This window comes from Falco cherrug, chromosome 14 (genome assembly GCF_023634085.1).
Source record: "Falco cherrug isolate bFalChe1 chromosome 14, bFalChe1.pri, whole genome shotgun sequence".
NCBI classification, from domain to species: Eukaryota; Metazoa; Chordata; class Aves; order Falconiformes; family Falconidae; genus Falco; species Falco cherrug.
The window spans coordinates 22,994,278-23,015,155 of NC_073710.1; the positions used below are offsets into that span (position 1 = coordinate 22,994,278).

The 20,878-nt window shown below is 50.1% G+C and overlaps 1 long non-coding RNA gene across 1 annotated transcript in view; it reads left to right on the forward strand.

Annotated features, from left to right (window-relative positions):
• LOC114015255 (uncharacterized) overlaps window positions 1-20,878 on the forward strand; it is a 124,346-nt gene that overhangs the window by 90,071 nt on the left and 13,397 nt on the right. The window contains exon 6 of the long non-coding RNA XR_003559093.2: window positions 18,332-18,478. This is a non-coding gene — a long non-coding RNA (uncharacterized LOC114015255). The remainder of the gene's footprint in view (window positions 1-18,331; window positions 18,479-20,878) is intronic.

The window sequence follows — 20,878 nt, forward strand, 5'->3', positions numbered from 1 at the left end:
ATATTAATAGGACTCCAGCGTAACTGTCCAGGAGTTGTGCCTCCCTGGTGTGGTTGAGCCGAAGCTGGGCCTCTCTACTCCTTTCACTTGGACATGGCTATGCAGCCATGAGAAAACGGCTAACCAGTCAACTTGTTGATTCAAACTGGTGACCCATCCCACCTCCAGCTGTTGGCACTATCCAGGACCCTTTCCGATTCCCAAGTCCAGTCTGGTAGCTTTGCTGATAGAGATTTAAGCCTTGCTCTGCTATTCAGTGCTCTTTGGCTTTGTATTTTTTGCAAGAAGTTACTTAAAAATAGACTTCTGCACTCCTTTATTAACATATTCTCAATGAGCTTATGGAAAGGATGTGAAGTCTTCATCCTAAGCAATTTCCTTTACAGCAGTCGTAGTAAAGATTGCTTCTAAAACGTAGACAACAGAACCAAACCTGCAAAAACAATGCAGATGAGGAAAGGTCTTCAGGACCAGTAGTCCTGTGGAACTAGAAATAACCCAAACTGAGCAACAAACACTAAATTTTCTAGTTTGCTCCACACGTCATCAATGTTGTGCCTTTTGAGGGGATAGCAGTAATGACATGAATGTACTTGGGATGCCAGGTAATATATCCCTTTAGAGAAAGACCTCTTCTCACTGGGGCTGGTTTCCTTTATGCACTTCAGACACAGCTTGGGCACCCTTTCACTGCCCTAAGCAGGATGCAAATTCTGGTTCTTTGTATTATTCATGTTAATTCTACAACCAAAAGTCTGAGGGTATTTTGGATGCAGAAACAGGTGGAGGTTGCAGAGGGGCTGCAGACAAAGCCAATGCCGCTTAAAAAAAAAAAAAAAAAAAAAAAAAAAAAAAAGAGTATCCCATAAAACCAGAAATTCCCAGTAAGTGTTGCCAATCGGGTAATTTGCATGCTCATTTTGGAAGACGTTTCTGGTAATAAAGCGTCATCAATCTATTATTTCTTTTGACCAATCTTTCTCTTTCTCAGCCTGCCTATATAAAACCTTATAGTGGCCAATATTTAACTGAGAGTATCCTCTGCTTCTTTCCTGTCTTCTAGCTTGAGTTTTCTTTCTTTAACAAGCACAACAGCAGGCTGCCCTATCTTCAAAGAGGAAATTAATTCCGTCCGCAAAAGGGTCAAGTGCTAGAAAGTGCATAGCAATGCAGTTTGCATGGCAGGATCCAGGAGATATGATGCTAATAAGATTCTAAGATGAGAACAGCAGACTGGCTCTGGGGATTCAGATGAAGGGTTCTGTAAATTTTAAAAGAAATGGTCTCCAAAAACTAATGATGTCTGCTTTCCAATTCATTAATAATGTGGAGCAGGGAGATGGGAGTGAGAAGCAGGCCATGCTTTGAAATAGCAAAATGTAACAAGGCAAAAAACAGTGAGAGCTCATCTCATTGGGGTCATAAAGCTGGGAGAAACAGGCAGGCTGCAGGGGAACATAGTGTCAGTGCCTAGAGGGAAGGAAATTGCACTGTATGTTCTGCTGCATGTAATTTATGCACAGACTCTTTGCCAATGTTGATGAAAAATTTCTGTGCTGAAAAAGATGCTGCTGTATCAACAGAGCTTTTTCAATGTTCTTGTTTAAGGTGACTTACTGTGCAGGATGTCTGATGGATTTTTAAAACATATCTGAATTGTCTTAGCATATTTACAAATGACTCTTGATAAACATTCCCCTTCACCTTTCTGCACCACCTGCACAGAACCGAGTAACAGCAACCTGAACCTTGTTTATAGTTAATAGTGGAAGAAAACCCCTCAGGCAAAGCCTAATGAACCACAAGCAATTCCGAGCTTTCCTCTGTACTGTCTGGAGAGACTGTGCCTTTCCAAGGGCTGCCTGGACACATCGTGTGACCTTGCTGCTTTACATCATGAAAATTTCCCATTACTGGTACAGTGTTTGCGCAGAGGTGCTATTGTGCAGATATTATGCTAGAGTCTCTCCCTGACGTGTGCAGTTTGCAGCTCATAGAAAATGTCTGTGCTTGAACGGTTTCCAGAGTGGGAAGGTGTGCAGCGGGAGGATTTAGCTCTGACTTTTATTTTTACAAAGCTGTTATGATTTGCAGAGTGAGGTTAAGGTTTTCCTCCTATCTTCTCCTTTTATCTGTGTGATATTATGTCATCTTGCCTCAAAACCTGCGACTGGTGAGGTTCTGGGGGGCAGCCTGTGTGCGGAGCCCCACTGCCAGCCGTCGCTCTCTGGAGCCAGCCCCGCACCGCCGGCAGCAGGGGCAGCAGCCACGGCCACTGTGCTGCCTTCTCCTCCGTGGCACTCTGCTTAGCCGGCATGCTTGACAGAGCATTTTGTAGCCCCAGTAAGACCAGCGTCCTGTCTTTGCTGCATGGGGCTGCCCCAAAGCCTTTTTCCTGTGGTCTGCTTTCACAGCCTGCAGGTCCCATCTGTTTTCTGTCACTTGAGTCACACTGTCTCAGCAGCGAGTCATGCACAAGACCAATAATCTCTCTTGGGTACAGGAGGAGGGGTTCAAAGGAGTGTTAACAGTTGGGGCTCGGTGATCGTAAAGGTCTTTTCCAACCTAAATGGTTCCATGGTTATATGATTCTATGATTTCAGTAAATGGTAGCATGTGCTTGGGATACCCTGTCCTCTCAGAAGAGCTGTTTACATGAGGGCTTCTGCTGAGCTGCAGAATCAGGAGTGTGTGGGATGTGGTGGGCTATTTTTGGGACATAGCCCATTGAGCCTGGCCAGGAGGCTTGGGCTGAATTTTGGTTTCTTGCTAGAGCCACAGCCATGGAAGTGGGTGAAGTGGAGTTCTGCAGCATGTCTGCAGCATGTTCACAGAACAGGTTTCTCTCATAGTGTGTGTAAAGGCTGTGTATTTCTTCATCACAATACCATGGGGTCTTCAGTATTGACAGGTATGCCTCAGCTGTCCCTAGAGCAAACCACAAATGCACCAACTTCAAAAGCCACGGCCTTCACCTGTGTTGTTTTTTGCATGTTCTTGGTGTCCAGTGAACATAATCAGCCTGACTTCACGGCCCTTCCCATGAATTGCAGGGATGATGTAGCCATGTGTATCAAATCTTCCACTTGCCTCATATTTGTGTCTCAAATGTTTCCTTGCAGAAGAGCTGGGGAATTTGTTTCCTCAGGAAATCTCAAGATAGATTGATAAGAATTTTCTTGAAGGTTTTCCAGTGAAGTTCCTGCTTGTTTTTCAGTTTCTCAGCACGAGGCTATGGAATGACTTGCCTGCAGCCACATAGTTGGTCGGTGGAGCAGACGAGAGCTGCCTCAGTGGAGACACCATTGTGTGCATCGGGATTGTCTTAGCTGTGCCATTGCTAAAAATATGAAAAACAGCTGGTACCTGGAGGCTTTTTTCATTGGTGTTCTTCACCTAGCTCACACACTTGCTGAGCTGTCAGAAGGGACACTCTTTGCTCTGCACTTAGGCACTTGATTTAGCTTGGACACACAAGTCCTTGCAAAAGTCACAAGTCAAGGTTAGGGGAGTATCAGCTGTCTGCCTTCCTGTGAGAAGAGAGCTCCTGCCCTCTTTCGCTGGGACTTAGCTGTTTGGAGCATGAGACATTTTGGTGATTGCCCCAGCTCTACCTATGTGGAAAGCAAGTTCTTCCTGTAGGTAGCTAGCTACAGGGCTACAGGGTGACGGAAAAGTTGGGCTACAGTGTGCACATGAGGAGCTGCTTGTCCATCCTCATACCCTCAAGTGTGGTATTCCTGACAAGTGTGGTATAGATTTTAGTCTTGAAGACTTCTGAGGATGGAGACCTTACAGATCTGCAGCCCAAGACAACGAATGCCAGTTCAAACTATCCTTTCCTCTAAAACGTTTTTCCTAATCTCTCATCTAATGTAATTTAAGACCATTGCTGTCTGTGCATTCTCCACTGGCATGGGGAAGGATTATATTCTTGCTCTTTGCAGGAGTAGTGTTATTATTTGTTTGAAGACATGATTCCTTCAGTTCTTTCTTCAAGCTAAATCATTTGAACTCCTCCACTACTCCCTTAGGGGTCATGTTTCCAGATCTCAGTTCATTCACACTGTTCACCTCTGGGATTTATCCAGCTGCTTCACTCATCCTTTGAAGTGCATGCAGTTCCCCAAATTGTACACCATGCTTCATCTGAGGATTGAGCATGCAGATGACGTCACATGTTTTGCAGGCTACGTCCTGTTCATGCACCCAGTATAACATTTTCCTTTTTAACAACAGTGCAATATCATTGGCTTGCATTCGTATGGGTCCACAGTAGCATTAGCCCCATCTTGGTGAGCTCCTACCTAGCAACTTGATATTCTGCATATGCAGCAGTGACTCCTTCCTTGCACTCACCTCTATGGAATTTCACTTTATTCTCCCAGCTCATTTCTCCAGTTTAAATCCTGTCTTCCAATAATCTTGCAGTTCCACCTAAATTTGTCCTTTACAAGTGTAACTAACATTCTCAGTTCTGTCACCTGCACCATGAATGTTCCCCAGAACAAGAGCAAGCAATCCCTTCAAACGCTCTGGGTACATCCTTCCATTTTGACAATGAATCATAGATAACTACTCATGCAATGGAGCTTTTCAACAAGTTTTGTACTTAAGTGACCTTTGTACCTTATCTAATAGCAGGTTTATCTAGGTCACATTTCTTAAGCTTGCTCACAAGAAGACTACGTGAGCATCAGAAACTTCTATAAAGTCAAGATACATAGTACTTGTTGTATCTCTTCTATCTACCCTTTACTGTTTTGTGGAAGGAACTTACATAGATTAGAGAAGATTTGTTCTTGTCAGATCCATGTTAGTTGTTACCCATCCCCTTGTTATCTTTCAGGTGCTTACAAGTTGTTTAATTAACGGTTTTCCAGAAATTGGAGCTAAGCTAACTGATCTATAAGTCTCTGACTTCTTTTTGCTCTACCCCCTTTTTACAGGCAGACACCATGTTTGCCATTTGTCAGTTTTCCAGTAGTTCATGAAGTACTAAATGCTCTTAAACTGCTTCAGTCAATTCTTTACATACTCTACACTGGGATTCCTTAGACTCAGATAGATTGCAAATATCTAACTTGTAAGTGCACGCCATACCTGTCTGAGTCTGAAATCCTGCCTCTTTGCCCTTAGTATTAACTACGATGGCCACCTTTTTGCTGCTAACCTTTTAGACAAGACTGAAACAAGATGCTATGAAAGACTGGTTGTCTTAGCATCACATGTCAGTAATTGCACCATTCCATGGAGAGGCCAGCCAACTCTTTTCTTAGTCTTTCCAGTAAATGCATACTTGCCACTTTTGATTTCCCTTGTTGGTTGCACCTCATGTTGTGTCTTCATGGTTTTTTCCCTCTCCTTACCCCTGCTTTCCTATTTGTCTGATTGTTTCCCATTTGTGTTTGTAGTCACGGTGGAGTTCATGGCTTAGCTGAGTTAATTTCACATTTCACACTTACAGCATTTCCTTTGCACAGCGTCTTGGTGCAGTTAGCAGCATTCATCTGAGGAACTGCCCCCTGGTACATTAATATTTCAGTCACATGAGACATTATACCAAGTCTTTGTTAAGCCCATTTAGTTGTATTATTGAGCATTAATTAAAAATAGAATGAGAAAAATTACAGAATTCTAGAGGTTGGGAAGGACTTCAGGCGGTCTGCAGTCCAACCTCCTCCTCAGTGCAGGACTAACCTCAAAGTTAGATAAGGTTGCTCAGGGTCTTGTTCAGTTGTTTTCATCATGAAACCTCCTGAAGGTTAGTGAGTCAAGTGCAGGAGAAGTGCTTGCTGGAGACCACAACCCTGTCCCAGGAGCAGTACCCCCATGTCACACAGTTACTGTCCTGACTTGCTGTGTTCCTCTTTGTACGCAGCCTGTCTTCCATCTTTTCCTGGGCTTTCCCTAGCTTACGTAAGAGTAGACGTGCATGTCAATGAAGAGTGTTGTAATTTTACAGCTTCTGCTTACCCCTCCCCAGCATCCAGGGTTTTGTAAACCCAACTGATGCTTATGGGAGCTGCAGAAATCCATCGCCTCTGAAAACCAGACGCTGCCTGTCACTTCAGTGTGCACCCAATAACCTGTATTTCATGTGCCATCACCTGATAGGCTGGTTGGAGATGAGGGATTCTGCAGTAACAGGAGATGAGTGGTGGGAGGAACTTGTCTACACTTTTCATATAGTGAGTCAGGATGCAGGACCGTTGGGCAGGGGAGATTTATATATACCGAGCTCCCCACTTGTAGATTTCTTGTTTCATCACAAGCCCTTGAATTTTCCGCTGAGGAGGGAATTCAGAGATCTGCCAGAGGGATTGTGTCTTGGTGGTATTCAGACGTTGCCTTATGATCCTTTTTCCACTTCTTTCGACACACGCAGTGTCTCCCCAGCAGTTCCCTTTCTAGCAATTCGCACCAAGCAGGGCTGTCTGATTATGCCTCATGATGGGTGTAAAAATGCCTGGATCCATGGCAGCCTTACTGCAGAAAATCTCTTGTGAAGAGCGAGTTCTCATTTCAGGTAACGAGCCAGATTTCTGTTGAAATCTGTGCAGGACTGACTCATCATCAGGCTGACATGCCGAGGGGCGAGCCACGGGCCAGTCAGCACATGGACGCTGGCACCTGTGCTGCTCTTGCAGCTGTACCTGGGGATGGGGGCTTATCCCCGGCTCCCCCCATCTCTCAATTCAATCTACTGTGGACACTTTTGAAATTCTAATTACACAACATTTAATACTATGAATTGCTGATTTGTGGGAGAGAGATCTACAGAGAGCTTTGTAAGGAACAGCAGAATGAAATGCAGTGTCTCTTCCTGTGCTCTGCTTCCTCCCGTGTTTTCATGTACATCTCAGATTAGCTTTGCTGAAGCTGGTTCCTGCTGATACTGCCCTCCACAAACCCCTGCCCAGGAAGTGAGACATTTGCTGTTCCAGCCAGTGCTAACGCTTTTGTTGCGTCTTTCCTTCCAAAGCTGGCTAGAAGCTGCCAACTCCCCCAAGCCAGTCCAGAAGAGCACTACAGGAGCAGGTGGAGGAACAACAGGTTTTGCGACAGGACAATGTAGTGTCATGGGTCCCTGTGGAACAGGAGCCAGCCATTGTACAAGGCTATGCTGAGTCCCAGTGTGGCATTGCATGAGTCTCCGAAACCTTTCTGGGGCTCAGTTTACCCATTTGAGAGAACAGCGGTAGCATGTGTGTTTCCCATGGGGCTGGCGGGGCTGTGCTCTGCAGTGCCCCGTCCTTTGGGTCCTCCACCTCACCACTGGTGTCCAGGACCCTGCTGCATCTCCAGAGGCCATGTGCCACATATGAACTACTTCAAGTGCCCCATGGAGCCCCAGAGACATGTATCAGCTGCTGGGCATCACGGCCCCTCACATGGGGCTGAGGCACCACTGCTCACCGAGAGCAGGCGGCAGCAGCATCAGGACCAGCCAGATGATCCAGCCCCATCTGGGAGTGCAGATGCGGCAGCGGCTGGCTCTGTTACAGATCCTAGATAGGCCGTGGATTCCACAGCAGGACTCTGTTCTCATGACAGATACCCAAAGGCAGATTTTCTTTTAATTAATTATGAAAATCTATAATGCAGTCAGCGTGATGCCTCTTGGTATGTTTATTGTTATACCCCATTTATTTGCTTTTGTTCTCAACATATGCTTTCATTATGAGGGAGATTTTTATACTGACCATCTGTGCATTACAAATGAATTTCAGATAGGACTGAAGGACTTGGGGAGCAGGATAGAGGTCAGTAGAGTTTTTTAATATCTGAGTGGAAATGGGTGTCATTTACAGTTGTGGAATAAACACACCGACTAGTCTTTCTTAAAATAATACTGAAATGACAAAGTTGGCATTTTTAAGCTGTTGTCTTTAGGTTTTGGGACTACCAGGCTTTTGAGATTAGTGAAATATTTCATACCTCATCATATAGTTAACATTTCATTTTCTGTCTCTACACTCAGAAAAAAAATATTTATTTTTCCAATAATATTCTGCCTACATTTTAATATTTTTCTCTGCAGCCAAAGGGCAAAAAGCATTTAATTCACCCAGCACCAAAGGTGATGACATTTATCTGTGTGTTTGTGTGACTGTGGCTGTAGTTCTGTACCCAGCCCCGTTTCAGGTCTGGGGGAACAGGTTAGAGATCCCCAGGCAGAGCCCTGTGGATGCCATGAAAACAAGAAGGAGCCGTGCCAAACCCTGGCTGGCGTAGCACCTCGATCTCTGCTTGTCTGCAAAGAAAAGTACTCCTGCTCTTTCCAGTCTTCTCTCTGCTCTACCTGTGCCTCTTGGCATGATTTAAAATGATGAAACATTCTACACACGCATCTCCCTGCTGAGCACTCGCTACCGGTGCGAGCCCCACAGCCTCTGTTTGTAACACACGGTCGTGGAAGACCTCAGTGCTTCTGTATCCTTGCACAGAAATGGAAAACACTGCTGCCCAGCTCTCCCCTCTCCCTGCCAAGGAGCAAATTCGGGGGCATCACTGAAGCCCAGCCCTCTTGTTTGGTGGAGCAGCACCAGCAGTGTGGGCAGGCATGGTCGGGAAACACAGGTCCTTGCCGTTAGCCCGAGCCTTGTGGAGGGAGCTGTTTGGCAGGACGGCTGCAAGCGTCTCTTTCCATGTGTAGTGACTCCTTCAAGCTTTCAATTCCTCTGTGTTTCCCAGCTTTTACCCCTCCTTCCTCTTTGCCTTGTTATTTTTCCTTTTGACTACTTTTCTATGCTCTAAGGTCAAGGGTTTGCCCTACAGAAAGAAAAAGCTTAGCCGAAAATTAGGAGATTTAATCAAAGGTTCTCCAGACAGCACGAACAATCGCTAAACATTGAACTGGACAAAATGAAAAGCCATTCAAATGGAAACAGAGGGTTGCGTAGATCTCCCTTAGCAAAGGACTTGATGCCATTTCCACCATGCCACGTGCCACACTCATTGCTGCAGAGGCTGTGGGTGAAGCCCGGGGGGCCAGGCAGCACTGGGGCAAGGAGACCATCATGCAGCATTTCTTCCCGAGTAACAAGCGAGAGCACAAGAGGAAACGGCCTCAAGTTGTGCCAGGGGAGGTTTAGATTGGATATTGGAAAAAATCTCTTCACTGAAAGGGTTGTCAAGCCCTGGAACAGGTTGCTCAGGGAGGTGGTGGAGCCACCATCCCCTGGAGGGATTTAAAAGATGCGTAGATGTGGTGCTTTGGGACATGGTTTAGTGATGGGCTTGACAGTGTTAACAGTTGGACTTGATGATCTTAAAGGTATTTTCCAACCTAAGCAATTCTAGATTCCCTCAGACCTTACAGTTGATGCCATCGCTGTCAGCAACATGTCCAGAGGCTGCAGGAGTTGGCAGGGAAAGCTCTCCTCTGTCCTGTACCCCACCCTCAGGTTATGTTTACATGCTCCAGGCTCTGGGCATGCCCCGAGTGTGTCATTCCTGCCCCTCACCAAAGCATGAGTGTGGTGAAAGCAGCAGCAGGAGGAGAGGGAGCTTTCCTGACCCCACAGACTCACTGACATAGCTTTGCCTTGAGGCACTGGAGAAGAAATATTCATTCCTGGTGAAGATGAAACCCCACCTCCCCCCACACTGCAGGTACATTCCCAAAGCACCAAGTCGAGCTGAAGGACAGAGCCGCCTTGAGCACTGCTCCGTCGGGCAGTTGTCCTCAGAGCTCAGCGGTGGGCTGCAGGCTGGGGCAGATGTCCTCTGCTTACTGCAGAGATGTGCAGTCCTTCCGCAAGAACTGCACAGGTTCCTCTCTAACAAAGAGTGTGCCTTTCCTACCCTTTCCCATCCTTTCCTGTCCTTTCCTATGCCGTTTGCCTGCGTGGCATCATGTGCCCCATACTAAGCGTGTGAATGCTTGGGCACGTAGGCACTGCCAGTAGCGAGAGTTCTCCCCCATTTCCCACCCAAATAAAAAGCAAGTTTCCCGTCTCCTCAGGCCAGTGCCAGGGTGATGACCTGCTCAGACGGGATGACCTCCTCTCCACTGAGCTGCTGGCTCAGCACCCACAGCCCTCACGGCACTCCCTTCCCTGTGCTTGCAGCGGTATGAGCAGGACTGGCCCCCCAGGCTCTGCATGGTGCCTTGTAAGGGAAGGTGTGCTGACAGAGCAGCGCTGCCTGCTGCCCCTCCAGACACGGTGGGCCTGCTTCTGGTCCGATGCCTGTGCAGCAGCGAGGCTGGCCGCAGCGGCCCCCACTTAGCTTCAGGCAGCAGCTGTTTGCACACGGGGGACCCAGGCAGCGTAGCAAGTGCCTGCACTCTGCAGGGCACGTGCGTGGCAGTGGCAATGGCAGTGCCCACACAGGTGGCCGTCAGCAGAACGCAGTGTGGCCCTGCAGGGTCCTGTCGGACTCGGGTTGCTTTTAGGCAGCAACTGGCCTCTGCCTCTTCAGTCCCAGCCCCCCTCGTGCCAGGGCAGGTGCCACACTCCTGCCTGCACTCTGGAGGTCGGTGGGCTCCCGCCGCTGGGTTCCTGTCCTGGCGTTGGTATTTTGCAGCTGAAGCTGAGTGAGGCGGAGGCAATATGCTCAAGCATTCTGTCTGAGGGGAACGTGGGGAGGGGGAGAGGGAAAAAGGCTGTTGGATCTATCGCTGGCAATTTAGATTCAGAGACATTTCATCTGCAGTTCCCTCAAGTGTTGAATTGAATAAAACCAGCAGCAGTGGTGGAAAAGGAGGTGGGGGAAGGGCTCTGAGCACTCTGGGCTAAACAAAAAGAGACAGGCAGCTCATAAAAAAAAAGAATTGCATCCTTGGGCTGAAAATACAGATTCACAAGGAAGGGAGGAGAATGCGTGGCAGAGCCCGTCCAGCGGGCAGGGAGGGCTCTGGGCAGGCACTGCCGAAGGCCCCCAGCGTTCCTGCAGCCTGAGCAGATCACAGGGTTTGCTTCTGGGTTTCATGATTTTCTGTGGGTTTTTTGAAGCTCCAGTTGTAGAATCAAGCAGGAAGAGCAGAGTCCCAGGCTTTGTTTGCAATTTTAAAAAAACTGCTTCACTGTCCAGTGCTTCAGGAGAAAAGTGCAAAAGTGAAGCCCTGAAGGGTCAAAAATTCAGAAGAAAAAGTAACCTAGCACTTACAGTTTGGTAAACACTTGCTGTTTGGGGCCTGATTCATGGTTCCCAAATGCAGTCATGCGTTGGCAGATCTGCCTTCATCATTAGGTGTTTCCATTCATCTGCCTTGGAGAGGGAATTGCTGCTAGTTTTTGTTCTGGCCACGCATTGCAGTGTTTGTTTTTCTCTGGGTCTGTCGTTCATTCCCCAGGTATCGGGTCAGGATAGCTTTCACAGAAAGCCACCCAGCCCAGCCGAGCCTGAAGGAGCATAGCAGCCATTTGAGAGAATTCAGTTAGAGCAGAAAATAAATTCTTAGGGTCTCTGTTGCCTTGTGTGTGGTGCCACCGCTTCCATGGTGGTGCTTCCAGCAGCTTAAGTCAGAGAGGCATCAGCTGTATCAGGGCTGACTGTGACCTTCCCTCAGGACACCCCCGGTGACACTGCGATGCTGTCTGCTTTGCTGGCAGCACAGGGCACCGCAGGCGGCACCTCTCCTCGCTTCATCCTGGGCACCGTCCTCGCACTCGGGCTTCCGCGGGGTGGCACGCTGAAGGTCCCACGCCGAGACGCAGCCCTCGCACTCGATGCAGGCCTGCGGCTACTGGCATACTGCCATGACGGTGGCACCAACCCCCAGCCCAGCTTGCCAGAGGGAAGGGCCATCGGAGAGGGGCTGCTCTGCAGCAGGAGGCGGCAAGCCTTCCTCCTCCAGAGTGCCCAGGCTCCCTCAGCTTGTGCTCCTCCCCAGCCTGGTCTCTTCTACTCCTGCAGAAAAGACAGCTGCTTTCATCTCACTCGAGCAGTTTGTTCCCTCCAAGCAGGGTCCCCAAAGGCATGGTTCTCCTGTTGTCCTCCAGCAAGCACCGTGTTGGCTGAGTGGGGAGCAAAACTTCTCTTAAGGTGCTGCAGTGAGTTACTCCAGTGTAGCTGTACAGAAAACCTCCCTACGGCCAGGCCAGCACAGCACTTCTACAAATGCTTGCACAGCAGCAGCACAGCTGTCAGCACCTATTCAGGCATAACACAGTTCTAACCTGTGTTTACTAACTTGTGCTTACTGATACATCCTAATCCTCTCCTGTTCCCTAGGTTGGGCACAGCATGTGGGCAGGATTCGCATGTGATCACAGTTGGGAGTGCCCTTGTGGGTGCGTGACCTGTGGGCTGCCAGAAAGGCTCCACGACTCAAGCCTCTGCCGGCCTTAGCACACCCGTCCGAGGTGCAAGGCAGCTGGTGGGGTGATGGGGTTTTACCGGGGGAACATCTAGGCCTGCTTTGAGTCCCATTACATCATGGCACAATGTCAGGAATTGGTTTGCACCAGCATTTCTAGTGACTGGGGGGGATCACAAGAAGCTGCCAGTGCATAATCCCAGAGCAGGTGCCAGGTGCTCAGGCAGGAGCTGGTGACACCGCTCAGGTCCCACACCCATAGCTTGGATGCGAGGCAAAGGCGCTGGCTGATGCTTCTTGGAAGCTGTTTCTTCCAAAAGCGTATTCCTACCTCAGGTGGAAAGATAGGTCTTTTGTTTGCCCCCATCTTCTTTACTGACTTCCTTGCCCCCTTATAACACTTCAGTGACAGATCTTACGTTTTACGTTTTACAGAGTTCTGCCTCAGACCACGTGCGGATGTGCATGCAGAGAGCACATGCACACAGCCAGCACACCGTGTTGGTGTAACAGGTTTGCATGGCAAGGTTTTGGTAGGGGGGCTACGGGGTGGCTTCTGTGAGAAGATGCCAGAAGTTGCCCCCATGTCCAACAGAGCCAACGCCAGCCGGCTCTGAGACGGACCTGCCGCTGGCCAAGGCTGAGCCCATCAGCAACGGTAGCGCCTCGGGGATAACAGATTTAAAGGGGGTAGCGGGGAAGTCTGCCAAAAAAAAAACCTGCAGTGGAAGAGAGGAGCGAGAGTATGTGAGAGCAACAGCCCTGCAGACACGAGGGTCAGTGCAGGAGGAGGCGGGGGGGCTCCAGGTGCCGCAGCAGATTCCCCTGCACCCGTGGGAAGCCCCCGGCGAGGCAGGCTGTGCCCCCAGCCCACGGAGCCCACGGGGGAGCAGATCCCCACCCGCAGCCCGGGACGGGCCCCATGCAGGGGCAGGGGGATGCCTGGCGGGGGCTGTGACCCGTGGGCAGCCCGCACTGGGGCAGGGCTGGGGCCCCCCTCCCTGAGGACCCCTGCTGGGGCCGGCTGTGCCTGGGGGGCTGCAGCCAGTGGGAGGGACCCACGCTGGAGAAGTTCACGGAGAACTGTCTTCTCTGGGAGGGACCCTGTGATGGGGCAGGGGAAGAGTGGGGAGGAAGGAGCAGCAGAGACAACGTGTGATGGACTGACCATAACCCCCATTCCCCGTCCCCTGCCCGCTTGTGGGGAGGAGGGAGAGAAATCGGGAATTAAGTTAAGCCTGGAAAGAAGGGAGAGGTCGGGGGAACGTGGTTTTCTGATTTGAATGGTAAACTATTTTTCCGCAAGTCAAGTCTGTTTTCCCTGTGACAGTAAGCGCCGAGTGACCCCCCTGTCCTTATCTCGACCCACGAGCCTTTTGTTATGTTTTCTCCCCCCTGCCTGGCTGAGGCGGGCAGTGACAGAGCGGCTGGGTGGGCACCCGGCGCTCAGCCAGGGCCAGCCCACCACAGCCAGCCAGAATGCCCTCCCAGCACAACGTGCCCATGCGAGGAGACTGGGCACCAGCGTCACACCGGCATGTGAATGGATGCTGCTGCGCAGCCTCGGGGGAAACAGGCGTAGGATGGCATATGAGGAGGCACCTGGCTTGACCCTGCTCTCCACCCTTCATGGAGAGAAGCCGTTTGAATGAACAGCACGTGAAATCGGTGCCCCACAGCTGAAGTCTAGCCAGCACCAAATTACCCGGTGCTACCAGTGGTGCAGCCAGACAGCTCAGCCTGGTCCCTGAAACCGTGCTGGCTGTGGCTTGGTGTAGCTGCACTTACATTACAATGTCCTCTGCCTTTGCTGGTACTCATGTGGAAGTGCATGTGAAATACACATGCAAGAGCAGGTGAGGAGTCAGGGCTTCTCAGGGCAGGCACTGATACCTTTCTTTCAAGTTGTTTCAGCTGTAAAACAGGGGTCACGGTTCTTATCTACGTCACGAGGATTTGGGAGCCTGATTAGCTACAGCCTGTAAAAGACTGAAGAATTCTTACTGTGAATCTAGGACCAAAGCAGAGAATGAGAGAGGCAGTCTTATGGGCATTTATTATGCTGCCCTGATTTTTCTCCCAGTGTTATTGATCCAGCAGCTTGCTAAGATACAACCTTGCCTGCTGTAGTGGTTTAATTCATTTTTAAGCATCATTATTTTTCATGTTGTGGTCTTCCCCTGCTTGGGGTACTTCTCACTGCCCATCCCCAAAAATGTCAATTCCTGTCCGTGTTTCATGGCGTGCACTGCTCCCACATGCGTGTGTGTGTGTGTGTGTACACCAGGGAGATGGAGAGGCAGCTTCAGCTACACTAAGCAATTAAAAACGCCGGTAGCTCAGGGATGAGCAGGAGGCCGTGATTTTCTTTTCCTTTGCAGTAATTGCCTCTGCAATCAGCTTTGATCACCCAAGAGCAGAGGAGATGAGTGCTGCAAGTTGACATCAGTGGTTTTAATATATCCATTTACATATACAGGAGCAGTGCAGCATACAGCTTTCCATAGCGCCTCTGACCTGAAACCATCGCCGCTCCATAGACACCTCATTTAATTTAATACTTCACCGCCACTGCGGAAGCCACAGGATGGGGATGGGAGGGGGGATAATCAAGCCCTCACTCTCTCGCTCTCTGTGAATGTCTGTAGAAATGACATGAAAGTAATTGCTTTTGAAAAGCAAAGCAGAAATGGCACAATTGATTCCACTTAAATAAGAGGAGAGGGGGTGGGGGTGGGGGATGTTCGCCTTAAACATGCCACCTTCTTTCCTGCAGCAAGCAAATTGCTTCATGGGTCTGCATAGGGACGAAGGGAAGGTGGGCTTGTCTCTGAGCGGCACGCAGGGGAAGGAGGCGAGCTCAGGCAGCAGTGCTGCTTTGTGCAGGATGCGTCCTCTCAGCTAACTCGGACCCAGAGGCAGACGCTGCTTCATGAATCCATATGACATCCCCTGTTGTCACAGCCATTTCTGTTGCCGGGGAGCTGCTACAGAGACTCATCACATTGAAAATCCTAGAATTATTCTGCCTCCAAAACCCGCTCACCTGCCTCGCAGCTGGGGGAAGGAGGTGTTTATCCTGTGTGCTGAGGAGACATTGTTTCCTCTCGGTCTCTCATCCATCTCAGATTAACCCTGGAGATACAGCTTTGCGAGCCCAAGGCTTTGGAAGCCATCCAGCCCGGCGCCCACCAGTGGGTGCCCAGCCTTCCACCAAGGGCCCTGTGCCTGCTCTGCCAGCTGCCTGGCACGTGCCACCGGCTCCCCCGTTAGCGGGAGCTGGGACGTGGTCGTGCGGAGGTGCAGCCCCCCGGTGCCCTGCCTACCCCGTGGATGGCCCCCCGCGTGGGCGCTGCCACTGGAGGGAACAGGGGCTCCACTGCTGCTGGGCTGCTGGGGCTGCTGGAGGGGAGCGGTGTCCCGTGCCTGTCAGCCCCCTCCACTGCCAGCCTGTGCTGCTTGTGCCCAGTCAGGCAGACGGCTGTCTCAGGGGATGGCTGTGTCCTTGGCCAGGGTGCTTCCGGGGGCCAGCCAGCCAGAGATCAGTCCTTGCATGGATTTTAAGTATGTTGCTGCTCCCTGCCCTCTCAGAGAAGGAGAACAAGCACTCCCTAGGTGCTTCACTATGTTACCTATTTGGTCATCTTCTCGGCGTGGCAGCCAGCTGGTCCGTGCCCCAGACCACAGCCACAGCCAAGGTCTGGCTTTGCCAGTTTCCCAGCTGCCAGGCATTGCCCTGGTGCTCATCCAGCCTCCGCAAGCGGGCAGAGGCAGTCGAGAGCTGCTGTGGAATCATGCCAGGGGCTGCGAGGCCGAGTGGGCACCCCAGCCCAGGAGCCCAGACCCACATGCCAGCCACCTTACACAGCAGAGAGGGAGGGGGGAGAAAGTGCTTTGTCTGTGCCAAGCAGCATGAAGCAGCATGTGAAAAGTCCTCCCTGCCCCAGTGCTTGTTCTGCTCTCTGGCAAATAGAGGAAGAAACCACCATATGGGAGCCTTGGGGATTCTTCCGAGCGTGGGAAGAGTCGGATACATTTGTACCAAGACAAAGCCAAGAACTTGCAGAACAGCTCTAGTACTCAGTTTGCCCCATGTTCACGTCATGATGGAAGCCAGCTGCCATTGCCAGCGGAGCAAGAGCAGCCCCAGAGCCCAGCAGTCCCCGCTGCCCCACACCAGAACATCTCCTTTGCTCTTCAGAGCACGCGGCACTCACTGCTGGATCCTGTATTCAGCACAAAGCTGGTCTCTACTATTGCAATGCACAGGCATGTAGGCACAAGTGCCCGCGCTTAGATCCACTCAGAATTTAAATGTTTTCTTTTTTCTCTTTTGGTGGGCATTTTGCTGGACAGTGGTAACCTTCTTCACTGTGGGTTTGAATGGGTTATGTGAATACAGCTTGGAGGAATGCAGGCTACTACATAAAATGTCTCCAATACATCTTTAATGTAGACATTAATGTCATTTTATGTTAATTACATGCAAAATGATTATTAATGTATTTATTGAATGTTGACAGCTGGGTGACAATCTTCAGTAAATATGTTTTACTAATCAGTTAGCATTTAATTAATATCAAAATTCTCTCTAGGTTTAGTGAACATTAATTAGGCACCTCCGTCACTGCGCATGTTGCGGGATGTCCCTGGTGCTGCTGACAGGGCTCAACATCCTTGGCTGATGGGATGGGGCAGGGCAACAGGTCTGGGCAAGGAGCACAGGCACAGGGTCCTGGGCAGTTCGGTGCCTGTGGGCCCTCGGACCTCTGCTCTTGCTGTTTCTAGGAAGAGACATAGAACCTAATGGGACTTACTGACAGGGGAGAAGAATACACTAGATCTCTTCTAGAAATCTGCTCTTTGTGTGTTCTGCCTTGCTCCTGCACCACCACGAAGCAGCAGCACAGGCACTGCTCTCATCCAGTCTCAGTGAGATGTCTGCAGTGTCTGTCCCCTGCATGTTACCTCGTTAGTGTTATCAGCAAGCTCTGGAGAGCCCCTTTCCTCATTAAACAGGGCTGCTTCCAATCACCCCTGTGCAGTAAAAGCAGCGTGCTGTTCCCACCTGCAGTGATCACTTTACTGCCCGTAGGACCCTTGGCTATGGCAAGGCATCGCACAGCCCCTGGCCAGCAGCGCAGGGCATTTCTTTATGCTGAATTTAAAACATCAAGCAGACTGATTCTCGAGCTGTGTGGCCAGCATTTTCTCTTGCCTCGCTGTCCTGAGCAGGGCAGGAGCCACGCAGAGCCTTTGCCCCTGCCCCACCCGTTTGCACCCACTGGCTGCAGCATCTCTCACCCGTCGGAAGAAGGCGAGCAGCATCCCCGAGACACCCATTGCAAAGACATCGGGGTCAGTAGCCGGGGAGCTGCTCCACCGCAGGACTGCTGCAGCACTGCTAGCTCTAATGGATCGATACTTCCGTCTTGTCATGCTAATTGCTCCTTGGTTGACATTCATGATGCTCTCCTGCTCCCTCCCTGTGTAAACTCTAGCTGGGATGCCAAGAAGTGGAAATACTGAGCCCTCAAAGCCTTGTGGGACAAGAGGGGTGGATGGCCAAGCTGCAGGGTACCGGCGTGCCACTTCCCCATCACTTGGTGGCGGACAGGCCTGGGGGAAGCGGTCCTCAGTGCAGAGTGGAGGAGCACAGAGCCCCAGCATGCAGCTGGATTGATCAGGAGCTGGTTATTTAGATATTAGTTAGAATAACTTTATTTTTGCTCAGCTGCTCTTTGTTTTTGTCACCCAGGCTGCCTGACACCCCCTCCGTGAGCAGAGGAGGCAGGTACCCCAGTGCAGCAGAGTCTCTGCCGTCCCTGAGTTGGACATACCGCTGCTGCCACGGGCGTGCGTGTCAGATCACACCTACCATATTGGCTTCCTGTCCCCAGAACATCAGGTTTTTGCAGCTAATGTGTGCGGGGGGGTGTCTCCTCCCAACAATCCCCACCCCCAGCAGCATCAGGCCTCTGCTGTTCAGGGTTTTGTTAAGCCGTTTAGTATTAATTGATTTTTTTTTCCATTTTTTCTTTCTTTCCCTGGGCGGGTCAATAGCTGGATGCTCAAGAGCAGAGGATCTATCAACTGCAGACCAAGCAGAGGGAGAGGCAGGCAGAACTGGAGCAGAAATGCAGCCGAATCCAGCAGCTCAGCCAAGACCCGGAGGCCAGCCACCAGCTGCAGGAGGAAGCTCAGAAGCAGGTAGGAAAATATGCCAGTCCACCCTAGCTTGGCAGCCCAGGCTGGGAAGGGAACTTCATTTAATGCATTCAGAGCAATAGTGATAATCTACTGTTCTCGTTTACATGGCAGCATAAGGAAGGGCTAAAGATGCGAAAGCAAAGTCTGTCAAATCCCAGCAAGGAGGGGAAGGTCCAGGGAACCGAGGAGACAGCTGTGGCTCTGCTGACTGTAAATAGGTGCTAAGATTGCACTTGAGGATGTGGCTGCTGTAATGCACAGGCATTCTGGATGGTGCTCCTGCTGCTGACCTTGGAGAGAAGGGAACAGGATGGCCAGCAGAGAAAATCCCTCCCAGGACAGCAGTGTCCTAGCTGGTGGTTAGGATGTGTAGCGAGCCACGAGACGAGGCTTGTTCAGATCTATTCCACTGTGCTGCTGGGGATGAAATCCTCAGTTTGCTCCAGGACAGGCAGACAGTTAGGGTGGGAGTACCCTCATCGCCCTGCGGACCTGACAGGAGTCCTGTTGGGCAGTGCTTGTGCCAGCCCTCTCTGTGCCGGCTCCGTTTGCCCAGCCCTGCTACAGTTCCTCTCTTCCTATCCCTGTATTTCAGAGGCTGCCAGGAGTCAGGCCGTTTGCTCAGACACCGTATTCCTCCTGCATGTGAATCTGGTTTGGGAGAGCATGTCACCCCCCCACCTCCTCAGCCACAGCATTGTCTGAGTGATGTCCACCTGTAGTCATGAGTGGATTTTGACCACGAGCTGTCATTCAGATCCATACGGCGAACAGAGGGTGAAGAGAGCTGATCCTGAAAATCTGTGCAGCTACTGCTGCTACACACTGCAGAATTACTTGCTTAACCTGCATCTGTCCTCCATAGTACCCACTTCTCACCTCTTTCAGCACCACATAAGCCAGAAAAATTATGTCTATTCTAACTTTATAGTTAAATATTCTCAGTGTTCTGAAAGACTAAACCAGGTACTCTTGATACTGGAGTATCAGGCACCAGCATGCCGGATAGCAGCAATAAGCTCAGCACAGCTGGTTTGTCTGAGCAGCAGCTCAGAGGTGTTTTAAAATCAGGGAGGGGATGTCCCCTTATTAGTCAAAGTGGAAACATTTTGTTTCACATATGTTCACATGATATGAACATATATGAACAATATCTATATTGCACCATATGTGAACACGACACAATGATTATGTTCATTTCATTTGAAAGGCAATAACGAGACGGTGTTCCATTTACTGCCAAGTCACCCATTGTTCTGTGTGTGAAGGGACAGCGCAGTGGGTGGGCTGCACTGCACGCTGCCAGTCTGTTTTCCGACTGCCCACTAGTGAAGGCTGGGTGCGGGAAGTTCATGTGCCTTTGTCTGCGTGTGTGAATGGTGGAGGACAAACAAATCTGCACATGTGTCAGTGCGTGCCCGTGTTTGGTACTGCGTATGTATGCAGGTGACTGTGTACTGATCTGTGCAAGGACAGCATGGCAGGGCAGGAATTACACTTCTCATTCTCCTTATATTTGGTCTTACCATCCTATCCCTCCATTCATTGATAACCAAGTTCAGCTGAGCCTAGCTGCTTGGGTTTGGTGTGGAAGAGCCCAGCTCTAAACTTCCTCCTACAAAACTCCCAAATAAAGTACTCAACAAGCCTCTTATATAAAAATATAACACTACTCTGGCTCAGAACAGTGTTCTGCCTAGCTCTGTATCTGGCAGCAGCTCATGCCTGTGCCTGGGAAAGAGCTCTTTTCCCCTGGGAAAAACAAGGGAAGCTTATGATATTACCCCAAGATGCTCGCCCACCTTCTGTGGTGAAGAGGTTTCCTGAGCCCAGGTGTGAGTCTTTGTGTTTAACAGCCCTTGAGGAATTTTCACCCACAAGTTGTCAAACTATTTTTGTAACTCAGATATTATCCAGCTTCTACAATGTCTTGTAGCAGTGAGTTCCATCGTTTAACTACATGTGGGATGCAGAGTCACCTCCTTGTGTTTATTTTGAACCTGTCCCCTGACAATTTCTGTGGTTTTATTGGAAGAGACCATGAACAGTCATTCCTTAGTCACTTTCCCTGTGACACTTCTAATTTTATAGTGTTCTGTCATGTTTCCTTTCCATCATCCTTCTTCCAGACAGAAGGGCCTCAATCTTCTTTTTTTTTTTTTTTGAGCTGGACGTGGTTGCTGATAAATCTCCTGGTTGGGGGGCTTTGGGCTCCCACAGTGGGCAGTCCGAGGATGCCTGTAGCAGGCTGCACACACCAGAAGCCCTCTGCAAGGAGTGTCAGGTGTAATTTAGCACTGGGAGCATGAGTTATGGCCCTGCCCTTCAAGGAAAGGCTAGCAGCACAGCCCTGCCTGTCAGCTGAGTCCCCCACCTGATCATGAGCTCTCCCGGTGAATG